A 13,406-nucleotide genomic window follows, 5' to 3' on the forward strand; every position below is an offset into this window, starting at 1 on the left:
TTTTTAAAGTTACATTCAAAGTATACAAATAGATTAAGCTGTTACATTGTTACAATGACCGTTTATGAAGTAGATATTGAGTATAAACATAGAAGGAAACTTTTGATGTTATCAGTGACTGAGGAGGGCTAAAGTAATAAATAGAAGATTCTGGAAAGGCTCAGCAGACCTGGCAGCATCTGTGAAGAGAAATCAGAGTTAACGTTTCAGATCCAGTGACCTTTGTTCAGAACTGAGGAAGTGTTTGAAAGGTTAACTCTGATTTCTCTTCACAGATGCTACCAGATCTGCTTATCGTTTACAGCAAATTCTGTTTTTGTTTTTGACTTATAGCATCTGCAGTTCTTTGAGTTTTTATTTAGGACGAAAATCATCTTTGATGAATAGATGTCCCATACAAAGACACAACAATTAAATAATGTGAAATGCAAATTCACTTTCTGTGCCAAAGCCTGACAAGCAGAGAATGCAGCATGGACTGTCAAATACAGAATAAAGCTCTCTAAATAAATTAAGAAAAACAATATCCTAATACAAAATAAAACTAAGTGTCTCAGTGATACCATAGAACCCTAAAAAAGAAAACAGCCTACACTGACTTACAGGACCAGGTTTTCTAACACTAAGTAAAAACCAAAAGAACTGCGGATGCTGTAAATCAGGAACAAAAACAAAGTTGCTGGAAAAGCTCAGCAGGTCTGGCAGCATCTGTGTAGGAGAAAACAGAGTTAACATTTCGGGTCCGGTGACCCTTCCTCAGAACTGATGGTGGCTGGGAAAACATCAGTTTATATGCAGAAAATAGGGAGGTGGGTGGGGTAGGGAGTAAACGAAAGGATAGAGCCCAAAGAGAGAGAAAGACAGTTGTATATGCAGAAAATAGGGAGGTGGGTGGGGTAGGTAGTTGTATAACAACTGTTCACCATTAGCAACTATTCACCCTCCCAGCCTCCCATTAACAACTATTCACCCTCCCAGCCTGATCGTTAGCAACTCTCCTTTGTTTGTCCAACTGTCTTTCTCTCTCTTTGGACTCTATCCTATCATTTACTCCCTACCCTACCCACCTCCCTATTTTCTGCATATAAACTGACGTTTTCCCAGCCACCATCAGTCCTGAGGAAGGGTCACCAGACCCGAAACGTTAACTCTGTTTTCTCCTCCACAGATGCTGCCAGACCTGCTGAGCTTTTCCAGCAACTTTGTCTTTGTTTCTAAAAATAAGCTTGTCTGTCCATTTCTACATGATATCTTTATCCTGATATGCTATACAACAGAATGCAATTTCCTTTATCATTAGAAATACAGACTTGGCACAGAAAGCAGGCCTTCAGCCCATTGTGTTTGCACTCAGACATTTGTACTCTTTATCTTTTCTGCATACCAGTTTCCAATAATTGTTGAGACTATGAACTGTATCCCCATCTGCTCTCCACCTCCTTACCCCCACAGACTGACAGACAGCTTATAAATCACAAATGCAACTGGGGTTAAGGCTCACTCTCCACACCCTCATAACTACTCTCTCAGAATGAAGCACAGTCACAGAATATTACTGGCGGCCAGAGAATGAAACTGCTTTGATGCACAAGAGTAGAAATTGATTAGTGCAGATTGAGAACTTCACTCTCACAGTCACACAGCAGAAACTGACATATCTGGAACAATTACTAAACTCACAAATGGACATAACAGAAACTGAAATGCATAAATTAATAGTTGCTCTCACATACTCACGTTGCAGAAACTGACAAAAAGAATGATAATTACACATAAATTCTCATAGCTCAAAACAGGAGAGGACTTGTACAGTTAATGGGAGGGACATGTGAAGTGTTACCAAACAAACTGACCTAGGGGGTCACTATGTGCATAGTGGAGTCGCAAGTAGATAAGGTGGTGAAGAAAGTGTTTGACACACTTGCCTTCATTGGTCAGTGCATTGAAATTAGGAGTTGAGATGTCAAGTTGCGGCTGTATAGGAAATTTGTTAAGTCCACTTTAACTCCATAAAGTTCTGGTCACCCTGCTGTAGGAAGGAAGTTGTTGAACTGGAGAGGGTACATATTTACAAAGATGTTGCCAGGACTAGTTGGCGTGAACTGTTTGGAGAGGCTGAACAGGCTGGGGCTTTCTACCCAGGAGCATCGGAGGGGTGACTTTACAGAAGTTTATAAAATCATGAGGGGGATGGATAGGGTGAATAGACAAGGTCTTTTTCCTCTGGTGGGGGAGCCCAAACTTTAAGGGCATGGGTTTACAGTGAGAGGGTCAATGTTAAAAAGACCTGAGGGAGATTTCTTTAGTCCAGGGTGTGGAGCATGTATGGAACAAGCTGCCAGAGGAACTCTTGGTGGCAGGTACAATTTATAACTTTTAAACACCATCTGGATGGGTGTATGAACAGGAAGGCTTCAGAGGGATATGTGCAAAATGCTGGCAAATGTCAGATTGGGATGTCAATCTAGCACAGAAAAGTTGGATCAAAGGGTCTGTTTCCATGCTGTTTCACTCTTGGACGCTATGACTCTATAACTGAACTTGCACATAAATTCAGGTGCTGCAAGGACAGGTCAGAGGCTGGGAATCCTGCAGTGAGTAACTGGCCTCCTGATTGCCCAATTCCTGTCCAACATCTAATATGATTGTCAGGAATGTGATGTTTGAGCTCCACTTATCTGGATGAGTGCAGCTCCACAAACACACCAGAAGCAAGATACCATCCAGGAAAAATACACTTGATTGGCTTCACATCCACAAACATCCATTCCCTCAACTACCATTGCTCAGAAGCAGCAGTGTATACCTTCCACAAGGTGCACAGCTAAAATTCACCAATGCTCCTTAGACAGTGCCTTCCAAACCCACGACCACTTCCATCTAGACACCATTGTGACACAAGGCGCCATCCAATAATTACGTGTTGCCTCAGTAAGAATGACCCATTTCTTTCATCTCTCTGTATGTTCTTTCGACATCGAGTTAATACTTATGGGATAAAGTTCAAGGTGAGTGAATAATACAGTTCACAGCTCAATTGGATCAGATATTGTGCCATTGAACAGTGGAGCAAATTGAATGGGCCGAATGTCAAACAGCTTCTTTGATTCCTTGCAGGAGCAAAACTCCAGACCTAGGACAAAGCCTCGGGGGTATTCAGAATTCAGGCCCACGGCAGTGTTCAGTCAAGCAGTCACCAGATCATGCAGGGAGAGGGCCACAACCACCCCTCTCCCAATGATGCAGTTATCCCATTAATCTTTAGCTCAAGTTGGAAGAGAAGTTGATGACGCTGTGATTTTTGCAGTGGAATACAGTACTTTTGTTCATTTTGTGTTACAATCATCCCATACAATGGGATCACTGTGCCCTTCCCCTTACTCTATACATCCAATCCTTTGAAACAGCTAATTGTTGACGGACACTCCAATAGCCAGGCCGAGGTTCGCCATGATCTCATGATGTTTAACAGACAATGTAATCACCAGGCCTTGGGATCTTTCCATGCATCCTATTAATTTGCTTTCCAGAGTTACCGGCAGTGCACCTTCGGTCATGCCCCAGGCTTGCTTATCTCTAAGGCCTGCTTGAATTCTGTTGTTCATTGTATGCATTTGCTATCTCTCTCAAATTCTGTTTCTCTTCATATTTTCCCACTGTCCAAATTATATAAAAAAAACAATAGTTGATTCTTACTAGGACGACAGGCAGCATCAGAGGAGCAGGAAAGTTGTCATTTCTGAGGAAGGGTCCCGACCCAAAACATCAACTTTCCTGCTCCTCTGATGCTGCCTGGCCTGCTGTGTTCCTCCAGCTCCACACTGTATTATCTCCAACTCCAGCATTAGCAGTTCTTACTATCTCTGAGTTGATTCTTACTAATTGCTGTAAGGTTCATGATATTAATTCTATTATAAAGTTAGCTATATGTAAAGTTTTATGTGTACCCAACCTGTTAGCACTCTTTTAGCTAATGAGTTGTTAGACAATTGTTTCTTACAGGTTGCACCAGGCATTCCTTCAGTGACAAAGGAAAGCTTCCGGAGACTAATTAACTTTCATATCTATATTTGAATCTTCTCCCCTAATGCTTTTAGTGATATTTGTATTTTATTATATATGTATATTTAGAATTACATTGAAATCTATCTGAAGGATCTTTAACTGGAAGCATTTTCTTAATATTGTGAATAATTTCAAAAAACAACTAATTGCTGCAAAATGGTGTTATCTGCTGTTTTCATGATGAGCTAGGCCGACTGTCTTCAGGGATGATTTACACCCCTTGTCCAAACTAACTCTGTTCACCTAATGGGACAACATCCTTTCATTAATGAGACTGAAATCAATCACTTATCGAATTTAATGAACTTGTTTGATCCTGGAGAGTTTTGATGAGCCACAATCCCATTAGTTCATTTGTTTGTTATTGCAGGAGTTTACTATCCCTTTCAATGTTTGTTGCAAACCTTCAAACTGTCTCAAACAAATCTTCTTGCAGCTGTTGTTTGTGCAATGCTCCCTTTTGCTTCAGAATAACCCCTTCTCAAAAGTTCCATGGTGTCTTTGTCAAATGCTGGAGCAGGCTTTTCATTCTGTTTAACCACTTGTCAGCCATATTCAGCAGGGCTAGAGGGACAGCTTAGCTGCCAGCCATTTTGTGTCTGTTAGACATCGGCAGCCCTAACATTCCTCATTAGATTCTGAGAGAGCTGGAGGCAGGGAGTTATTAACATGACCTGGGAATGAGCTCCATTGTGGCTCCATAAAGGGCCAATGCCCCAGTTTGAAACATTCTCTGCCCTTTTTCCCACAGCCCCAGTTGTTTTGCTCACAGTGGGAGAAAAGGGAATTAGGGAAATGACCCATTGATGTTTGTTGCTGGGAATTATTGGGAAAAACAGCGCATGCCGATGCTGGCCCTGCCCCAAATGCTGCTCATTTGGCTACTGTTTCACGCTGTTTGTTGACATTGTGCAATGAATAGTGGAAACACAGACAAGACTGTGGAAATATAAGAATCCTGTAAAGGACATAGATTGGAGTCAACAGATTATATGTCTTGAGTAAAAATATTTGAAATAGTATTTTATATTTAATATAGTTTAATATTTAATATATTTATATTTTATATAAATATTAATAATATTTTCTGAAGAAGGGTCTAGGCCTGAAATGTCAGCCTTCCTGCTCCTCTGATGCTGCTTGGCCTGCTTTGTTCATCCGAATCTACATCTTGTTATATCAGATTCTCCAGCATCTGCAGTTCCTACTATCTCTGAAATAGTACCCGTTGTTCTTCTTTTCAACAGTTAGTGTGTTGGGATCTGGTAACACAAACTCTAGTCAATATTGCAGCATCTTTAGGTAGCATCTTAGATGGAGCCATGCAATTGTTGTTCAGTTTCTGGACCTCACTCAACTGGGATCGAAATATGTACATGAAATAAACAATCCTCCGACAAGGAGCAGCTCAAGGTAAAATGGAATCAGACCTGTGTTTGAATTGATGGCTTCAAAGAAAAGACAGAAGTCTCATGACACTGTGTTATAGTCCAAAAGGTTTATTTAAAATCACAAGCTTTTGGAGCTCTGCTCCTTTGTCAGGTGAATTTGAAGAAAAGAAACATGTTAATAATTATGAACTGAATATTACATTAATCGCTTTGAGATCGTCAAACTTGGCTGATGTTGATTTACAGAAGGTATCTCTTCTGTCTTCTTCCAGGCAAATACATGAAGGACCAAGACAATGTAACATTTCCTAACAAAACCAAATGTGAGCAGCTGCTTCTCACAAACAGCAGGTATGTTACCACTGTCGGAATGGAGAACATCCTTTCCACAGGCACAGAGCAGTTTGAGTCAGAGACATATTGAACTCAATTTCCAGTGATATGCATTCAAGCCAACAGTCAAACACAACCAACAAAATGCAAATAGGTTTTTCTGTCTTTTCTCAATGCACACCTCCACAGTTGCAATAGTTTTCTTCATTCATAGCCTACTGACATTTACAACATTTTTGAAAAGGGATAGACTGAATCTTCATCTGAAACAGACACTAAGGAACTGCAGTAAATCTTCATTTAGTAAGTATGTTTTTAAAGTTACTGTCAAGGTGAAGAAATAGTTTATGCTGTTACATAGTTACACCAACCATATGTGAAGTAGATAATGAGTACAGATGTGGAAGAAAACATTCACATAATCAGTAACTGAGCAGGACAGTATTAATATTTTGACAAGTAGATGTCCCAGGCACAGAGAGAACAATTAAATAATGTGACTTCCAAATGCGTGACATAGAATGGTTACTGAGTGCACACATAAGATAAACAGCACATGCGCGCACACACATACACTCCCCCTACTGAGTGATTTACAATGTGTGTCAAATACACACATACACTGTTCCAACACACATGCCTCGACATCTAACAGCCATGAAGACCATATATACTTCAAGCCTCAGAACATATAACACTCAAAATAGAACTAAGAAGAAAGAAAATTACAACACAGGAACAGGCCCTTCGGCCCTCCAAGCCTGCGCCGATCCGGATCCTCTATCTAAACCTGTCACCTATTTTCCAAGAATCTGTATCCCTCTGCTCCCTGCCCATTCATGTATCTAACTAGATACATCTTAAATGACGCTATTGTGCCCGCCTTTACCACCTCCGCTGGCAACGCGTTCCAGGCACCCACCACCCTCTGCGTAAAGAACTTTCCACACATATCTCCCTTAAACTTTTCCCCTCTTACCTTGAAATCGTGACGCCTAGTAATTGAGTCCCCCACTCTTGGAAAAATCATCTTGCTATCCACCCTGTCTATACCTCTCATGATTTTGTAGACCTCAGTCAGGTGCCCCGAGCCTCCATCTTTCTAATGTAAATAATCCTAATCTACTCAACCTCTCTCCATAGCTAGTGCCCTCCATACCAGGCAACACCCTGGTGAACCTTCTCTGCACCCTCTCCAAAGCATCCACATCCTTTTGGTAATGTGGCGACCAGAACTGTACGCAGTATTCCAAATGTGGTCGAACCAAAGTCCGATACAACTGTAACATGACCTGCCAATTCTTGTACTCAATACCCCGTTCGATGAATGAAAGCATGCCGTATGCTTCCTTGACCACTCTATCGACCTGCGTTGCCACCTTCAGGGTACAATGGACCTGAACACCCAGATCTCTCTGCGCATCAATTTTCCCCAGGGCTTTTCCATTTACCGTGTAGTTTTCTATTCGCAGATTTCAGGTCAGAGAGCTAGCCTTTCATGATAAGAGACAAACAGAGCAAAAAGTGAGCAAAGTACTTCAATCTCCGTGCACTCCCTGTAGGATTTAAATACATGGTAATTGCTATGGTCATAAAGTAAATATCAATTGTTCACTACGTCGGAAAAGATTGTGTGAATTTTTTGACATGCTGAATTCCCATGAAGTAGTCCAAGAAGTAGATTGAACAAGAAATTAATTGCACCTCCAAATATCTCATCATGTCTGAGACTTAGAGAGGTAATTAAAGTATTTTTTTTGCCTTTTGTACAAACTGGAGGAATTGCATATCAGGACAAGTTTCAGATTTAAACCTATATTGCCATTGAATTTGTTTGCACAACCTCACGAACTGAATAGCAGAACCCATCTGATACACTACTGCTGAATATAAAGTTTGTTATTAAATGGACCAGAAGGAAATCAAATATTGACCTGAAAAGATACAGAAAATAACATACATTCAAGCAAATACCAAGGTTGTTGACTTACAATTAAGAACGTCTCATAGTGAACTTGCAACAAACGTATGAACATTAAACTCTAAACGCAATCAGACCAGAGACTGACCAATATTAGAATAAAACTTAAACTGTAGACTGAATATTATGGAATATACTCAACATTCAGGCACACTGCTAGAGCCAGAGAATGGTATAAACACTGACAATTTCACTTACAGCACCTTACACACATGGCTGCAAATAAAATCTGATTCGTGTTGATGAGCAGATATTTGAACATCAAAGAAAATCTGCAGCTTTCGAATGTGCAATATTCAGCTGAAACTGAGAGTCACAGATCAATAACTTCACTTGCACATCCACACAGCAGAAACTTGACAGGGAGAGAATGATAAATGCATTCACACATTCACAAATCAGATATTGATGGGTATAGGTTAATATGTAGTTTCTCAGATTTACAGGGCAGGATCTGACTGGCACAAATGGGTAAATACACTCGCACAGCCACCGAGAAGTAAGTGACAGGCACATATCGATAACTACACTCTCCTACTCACATGTCAGACAATGACAGGGACAGAATGATAATTAGGCACACATTCAGACTGCAAAAAATTGACGGGTACAGATTGATAAATGCATGCACACATTACAGTAAAAAGCATAAATATACAGAGATTGATGACTACACTTGCACATTCACAGAAACATTTGACATGTATATATTTGCAATACACTCCCACATTCATGTAGCAAGGAATTGATGGGTATTGATTGACAACTAAACTCACATATTACACAGCAGGATCTGAGAGGGACAGATTGATGATTACACTCCCATCTTCATGTGCCAGCTCCTGACAAGTACAGAGCAATAACTACACTTAATTCTTCACAAAACCAAAGTTAACAGGTACAGATTAATAACTAAATTCCCATCTTCATGACGCAGAAGCTGATAAGTACAGATTTATAACAACGCTCACACATTCCCCAAGCAGAAACTGGCAGGAATATATCACAAACTAAACTACACATTCATAGAGCAGAAACTATCAGGGATAGACTGACAATTACACAAACACATTTGAATATTCTGATTTCAGATACTGACAGGGACACATTGATAATTACATTCATTCATTCATATAGCTGAAACTGATGAGGAGAGAATGATAAATGCATTCACACATTCACAAACCAGAAACAGGTACAGATTAATAACTACACTTTCAGATACACAGAGGAGAAACTGAAAGTTACAGATTGGTAAATATATTCATGCTAGCACATAGCAAAAACTGACAGGAATAGAATGATAATACTTCTGGTTTCACCCAGCAAAAACTGACAGGTACAGTTTGATAACTATACTTAGATATTTACAAAACAGAATTTGACAGTAAAAATTGAAGAGCAGAAACTGATTGACATAGATTGATAACTGTATTCACACATTCAATTTGCAGAAACTGACGCGTAAAATTTGATAAAAACCAAAAGAACTGTGGATGCTGTAAATCAGGAACAAAAACAGAATTTGCTGGAAAAGCTCAGCAGGTTTGGTAGCATCTGTGAAGAGAACATCAGAGTTAATGTTTCAGGTCCGGTGACGCTTCCTCAGAACTGGGTAAAATTTGATAACTACACTCACATACTAACAAAGCAGAATCTGACAAGGACAGATCGCTAACTACACTCACACATTTACAAAAGCTGAAATTGACAGGTCAGGATCGATAATGACATTCACATAGAAGAAACTGACAAGTGCAAACTGATAACTGTATTTAAATATTCACGCAGCAGAAACTGACAGATATACTGACAGTACATTCACGTATGCACATCATAGAAAACAACAAGTATAGATTGATAACTGTGCTCAAACATTCACATGGCAGAAACTAACATGAACAGTTTGATGACTAAACACTCAAATCTACATTTGAGAAACAGACAGGGACGGATTTCTGTGTGAATATATAAATGTCTTTATCAATCAGTCCCTGTCAATTTTGAAAACTGAACTGAAGCAGGAACTGAATTAAATCTACATTTATTAAAGATATTTTTCAAGTTACAATCCAGATGATCACTCCGTTATAATAAGGTGTAGAGCTGGATGAACACAGCAGGCCAAGCAGGATCAGAGGAGCAGGAAAGCTGATATTTCAGGTCTCAACCCTTCTTCAGAAATGGGGCAGGGGAAGGGGATTCTGAAATAAATAGGGAGAGAGGGGGAGACGGATAGAAGATGGATAAAGGAGAAGATAGGTGGAGAGGAGACAGACAGGTCAAAGAGGCAGGGTTGGAGCCAGTAAAGGTGAGTGTAGGTGGGGAGTTAGGGAGGGGATAGGTCGGTCCAGGGAGGACGGACAGGTCAAGGAGGCAGGATGAGCCTGGTAGGTAGGAGATGGGGGTGGGGCTTGAGGTGGGAGCAAGGACAAGTTAGGGAGGCAGGGACGAGTTGGGCTGGTTTTGGGATGCGTTCGGGGGAAGGGAGATTTTGAAGCTTGTGAAGTCCGCATTGATACCATTGGGCTGCAGGGTTCCCAAGCGAAATATGAGTTGCTGTTCCTGCAACCTTCGGGTGGCATCGTGGTGGCACTGCAGGAGGCCGAGGATGAACATGTCGTCCAAGGAGTGGGAGTGGGAGGGGGAGTTGAAACGGTTCACGACTGGGAGGCGCAGTTGTTTAGTGCGAACTGAGCATAGGTGTTCCGCAAAGCGGTCCCCGAGCCTCCGCTTGGTTTCCCCGCTGTAGAAAAGGCCACATCGGTAACAGTATACCACGTTAGCAGATGTGCAGGTGAACATCTGTTTGATGTGGAAGGTCTTCTTGGGGCCTGGGATGGGGGTGAGGGGGGAGGTGTAGGGGCAGGTGTAGCACGTCCTGCGGTTGCACAGAAAGGTGGTGGGGCTGGTGGGGAGTGTAGAGCGGACGAGGGAGTCACGGAGAGAGTGGTCCCTTTGGAAAGCAGATAACGGTGGGGAGGGAAAAATATCTTTGGTAGTGGGGTCAGATTGCAGATGGCGGAAGTGTCGGAGGATGATGCATTGGATTCGGAGGTTGGTGGGGCGGTACGTGAGGATGAGGGGGATTCTGTTTTGGTTGTTATTGCGGGGAGGGGTGTGAGGGATGAGTTGCGGGAAAAGCGAGAGACACGGTCAAGGGCTGTGGAGGGGAAGTTGCGGTCCTTGAAAAATGAGGACACCTGGGATGTCCGGCAGTGGAATGCCTCATCTTGAAAGCAGATGCGGCGGAGGCGAAGGAATTGGGAATAGGGGATGGCATTTTTGCAGGAAGGTGGGTGAGAAGAGGTGTATTCTCGATCACTCAGTTATATTGTTTTAAAAATCTTCCGAGAGGTAGATGTTAAATACAGATGTAGAAGAAATTGCACTCTCAGACGGGTCATGTGTCACCGAAATAAAGGATGAATGACACTTGAGGTTCTGAGGAAGGGTCACTGGACCTGAAACGTTAACTCTGATTTTTTTCTTCACGGATGCTGCCAGACCTGTTGAGCTTTTCCAGCAACTTTGTTTTTGTGTTGTGAATGACACATACGTTTAGTTTACCAGTAACTGATCAGGGCAGAATTGTTCCTTTGATAAATATTTATCCCATATATAAACATAACAAATAAATAATGTGAATTCCAAACACATTTTCCTGACAAATAGAAAAGCCAAGGAACTGCAAATGCTGGAAATCAGAAACAAAAGTAAAAATTGCTGCAAAAAGTCAGCAAATCTGTCAGCGTCTGTGAAGAGAAACGAGTGTTCTGAAGTTGAACCTCTGTTCTGAAGAAGTGTCACAGGACCTGTAATATTAACTCTGCTTTGTCCCCATGTGGATGGGCCGACAGACACAGGTACTGACTGATTCCGAATTAGTTCAAAACAGAAACATCATAACTACAGACGTGATCCAAGGACTAACAGCTATGGAGTTCCATTTAAACTCCAAGTAACAGAAACATGATATACACAAAATGATTATCTCTCACACATATATAGGCATAGATGACTGCAGAACAGCAAACATTTCTTTCTCTCATCGAGTCTGAACTGGTTAGAAACAACCAGCCGATATTTCTACCCCCATTCAGCCAGCATTCAATTTCCATAAATATATCATGGTGACAGCGAAACTACCATCTCCACCATTATCACAGGATAGTTCTCAATTTCTTTATCCAGCAGGAGTAGATTTTTTATTATTCTGTCATAAGCAAGAAGACTTTTTTTTTCAAATTAGCTTAAATGGTAACTGGCTCTCCGCTTTACAAGAAACATTTAAACTGCTCAGTAGCAGAATGCAGGAAGATTGAAGGATCAATCTAGCGTGGCTGCCCGACTTGTTTCATAACAACTGCTCTTTTCCAAAAAATCTCATTGTATAAAATCTGGGTATTTACACAACAGTCCTCAGTATTAAATTTTAATTTCCAAGTTCTTCACAAAATAATCTGGCTCTCCTCTGTTGATGGTCTGTCACATATGAACTAAGTTTTGAAGGACAACAGATTGAAACCTGCAGGGCTATGGGATGTGTGCATGAAGCTGCGATTATGATGGCCATCTGGTGGTGTTCGGGTCAGCATGGACATGATGCATCAAATGGCCTCCTTCTGTCCCGTATCATTTAAGTTGATCTATAGTTCTAGATCAATCTGTCCCTGTCAGTCTCTGCTGTGTAATACATAAATAATTTGCCAAAGATTTACAGCAACACATTGATAATGACACTCACACATTCAACAAGTAGGAACTGATATGAATAGGTCAATAACTAAACTCATATCCACAGACAAGCTTGCATTGGGTAATTCCAGTTATTGGTTACAGGTATTGGTTACTCAATTCGTGTTGAAGTTTTTAAAATTGATCAGACAAAGAGCACCTCAGGGCAAGAGTGGAATCAGACCCATAGTTATGTTAGAATTCCTGGCGATAAATAAAATATCCAAATGATTATTAACTAAACGTTGCATTGATCAGTTAAATATTTTCAAACCCAACTGATGTTGGTTTACAGGCGCTATCTCTTCTGTCTTCCTGACAGACAATCACTTGATGGACAAAGGCAAAGTAACATTTCTTCAGTACAGAGCCAAGTGTGACCAGCTCCTTCTAACAAACAGCAGGTATGTTCCCACTGTTAGAGCACAGAACATCCTTTCCACAGTCACAGAGCAGATTGAGTCAGACACACATTGAGCTCAATTTCCAGATAGATATGTTCAAATCGAGAGTAAAACAACACGGAGGAAATGCAACTTCATTTTTCTTTTCTCTCCTTTCAAAATACCCAGTTCCAACAAATTTCACCATTCATAGCCCATTGACACTTACACCATTTTTGAAGATGGATGGACTGGATCCTTGTCCAAAGTATACACTCAGGAATTGGATTAAAATCTGTATAAAATTACTCTAATAACAACTATCACATAATGGATCATACCTCCACTGATAATATTACTAGCTGCCTGACAATTAAGCCACTTTTACAAGTAGAAAGTGATGAGTATGGATAGATACTGAACCTCACTCATTCATATTGAAGAAAAGAAGAAAAAAACAAAAAAAAATGATGAGACTCTCATATTGACTGTGCGGAAACTTATAGGTAAAGACTG

The 13,406-nt window shown here is 40.8% G+C and overlaps 1 protein-coding gene across 12 annotated transcripts in view; it reads left to right on the forward strand.

The window, feature by feature from the left end:
- Positions 1-13,406, forward strand: part of LOC109921544 (histone H2B 7-like) — a 331,158-nt gene that overhangs the window by 275,929 nt on the left and 41,823 nt on the right. For 3 of the 12 annotated variants that reach the window (XM_048619907.1, XM_048619912.1, XM_048619909.1), the window contains exons 2-3: positions 5,729-5,807; positions 12,830-12,911. The gene's annotated coding sequence lies outside the window, so the exon portion shown is untranslated. Of the gene's footprint in view, positions 1-2,152; positions 3,009-5,244; positions 5,479-5,728; positions 5,808-9,224; positions 9,386-12,802; positions 12,912-13,406 lie in introns of those variants that run through there. The other 9 variants (XM_048619910.1, XM_048619911.1, XM_048619915.1 and 6 more) reach the window with 7 other exon arrangements.

The sequence above is a fragment of the Rhincodon typus genome, chromosome 44 (assembly GCF_021869965.1).
Source record: "Rhincodon typus isolate 14 chromosome 44, sRhiTyp1.1, whole genome shotgun sequence".
Lineage (NCBI taxonomy): Eukaryota > Metazoa > Chordata > Chondrichthyes > Orectolobiformes > Rhincodontidae > Rhincodon > Rhincodon typus.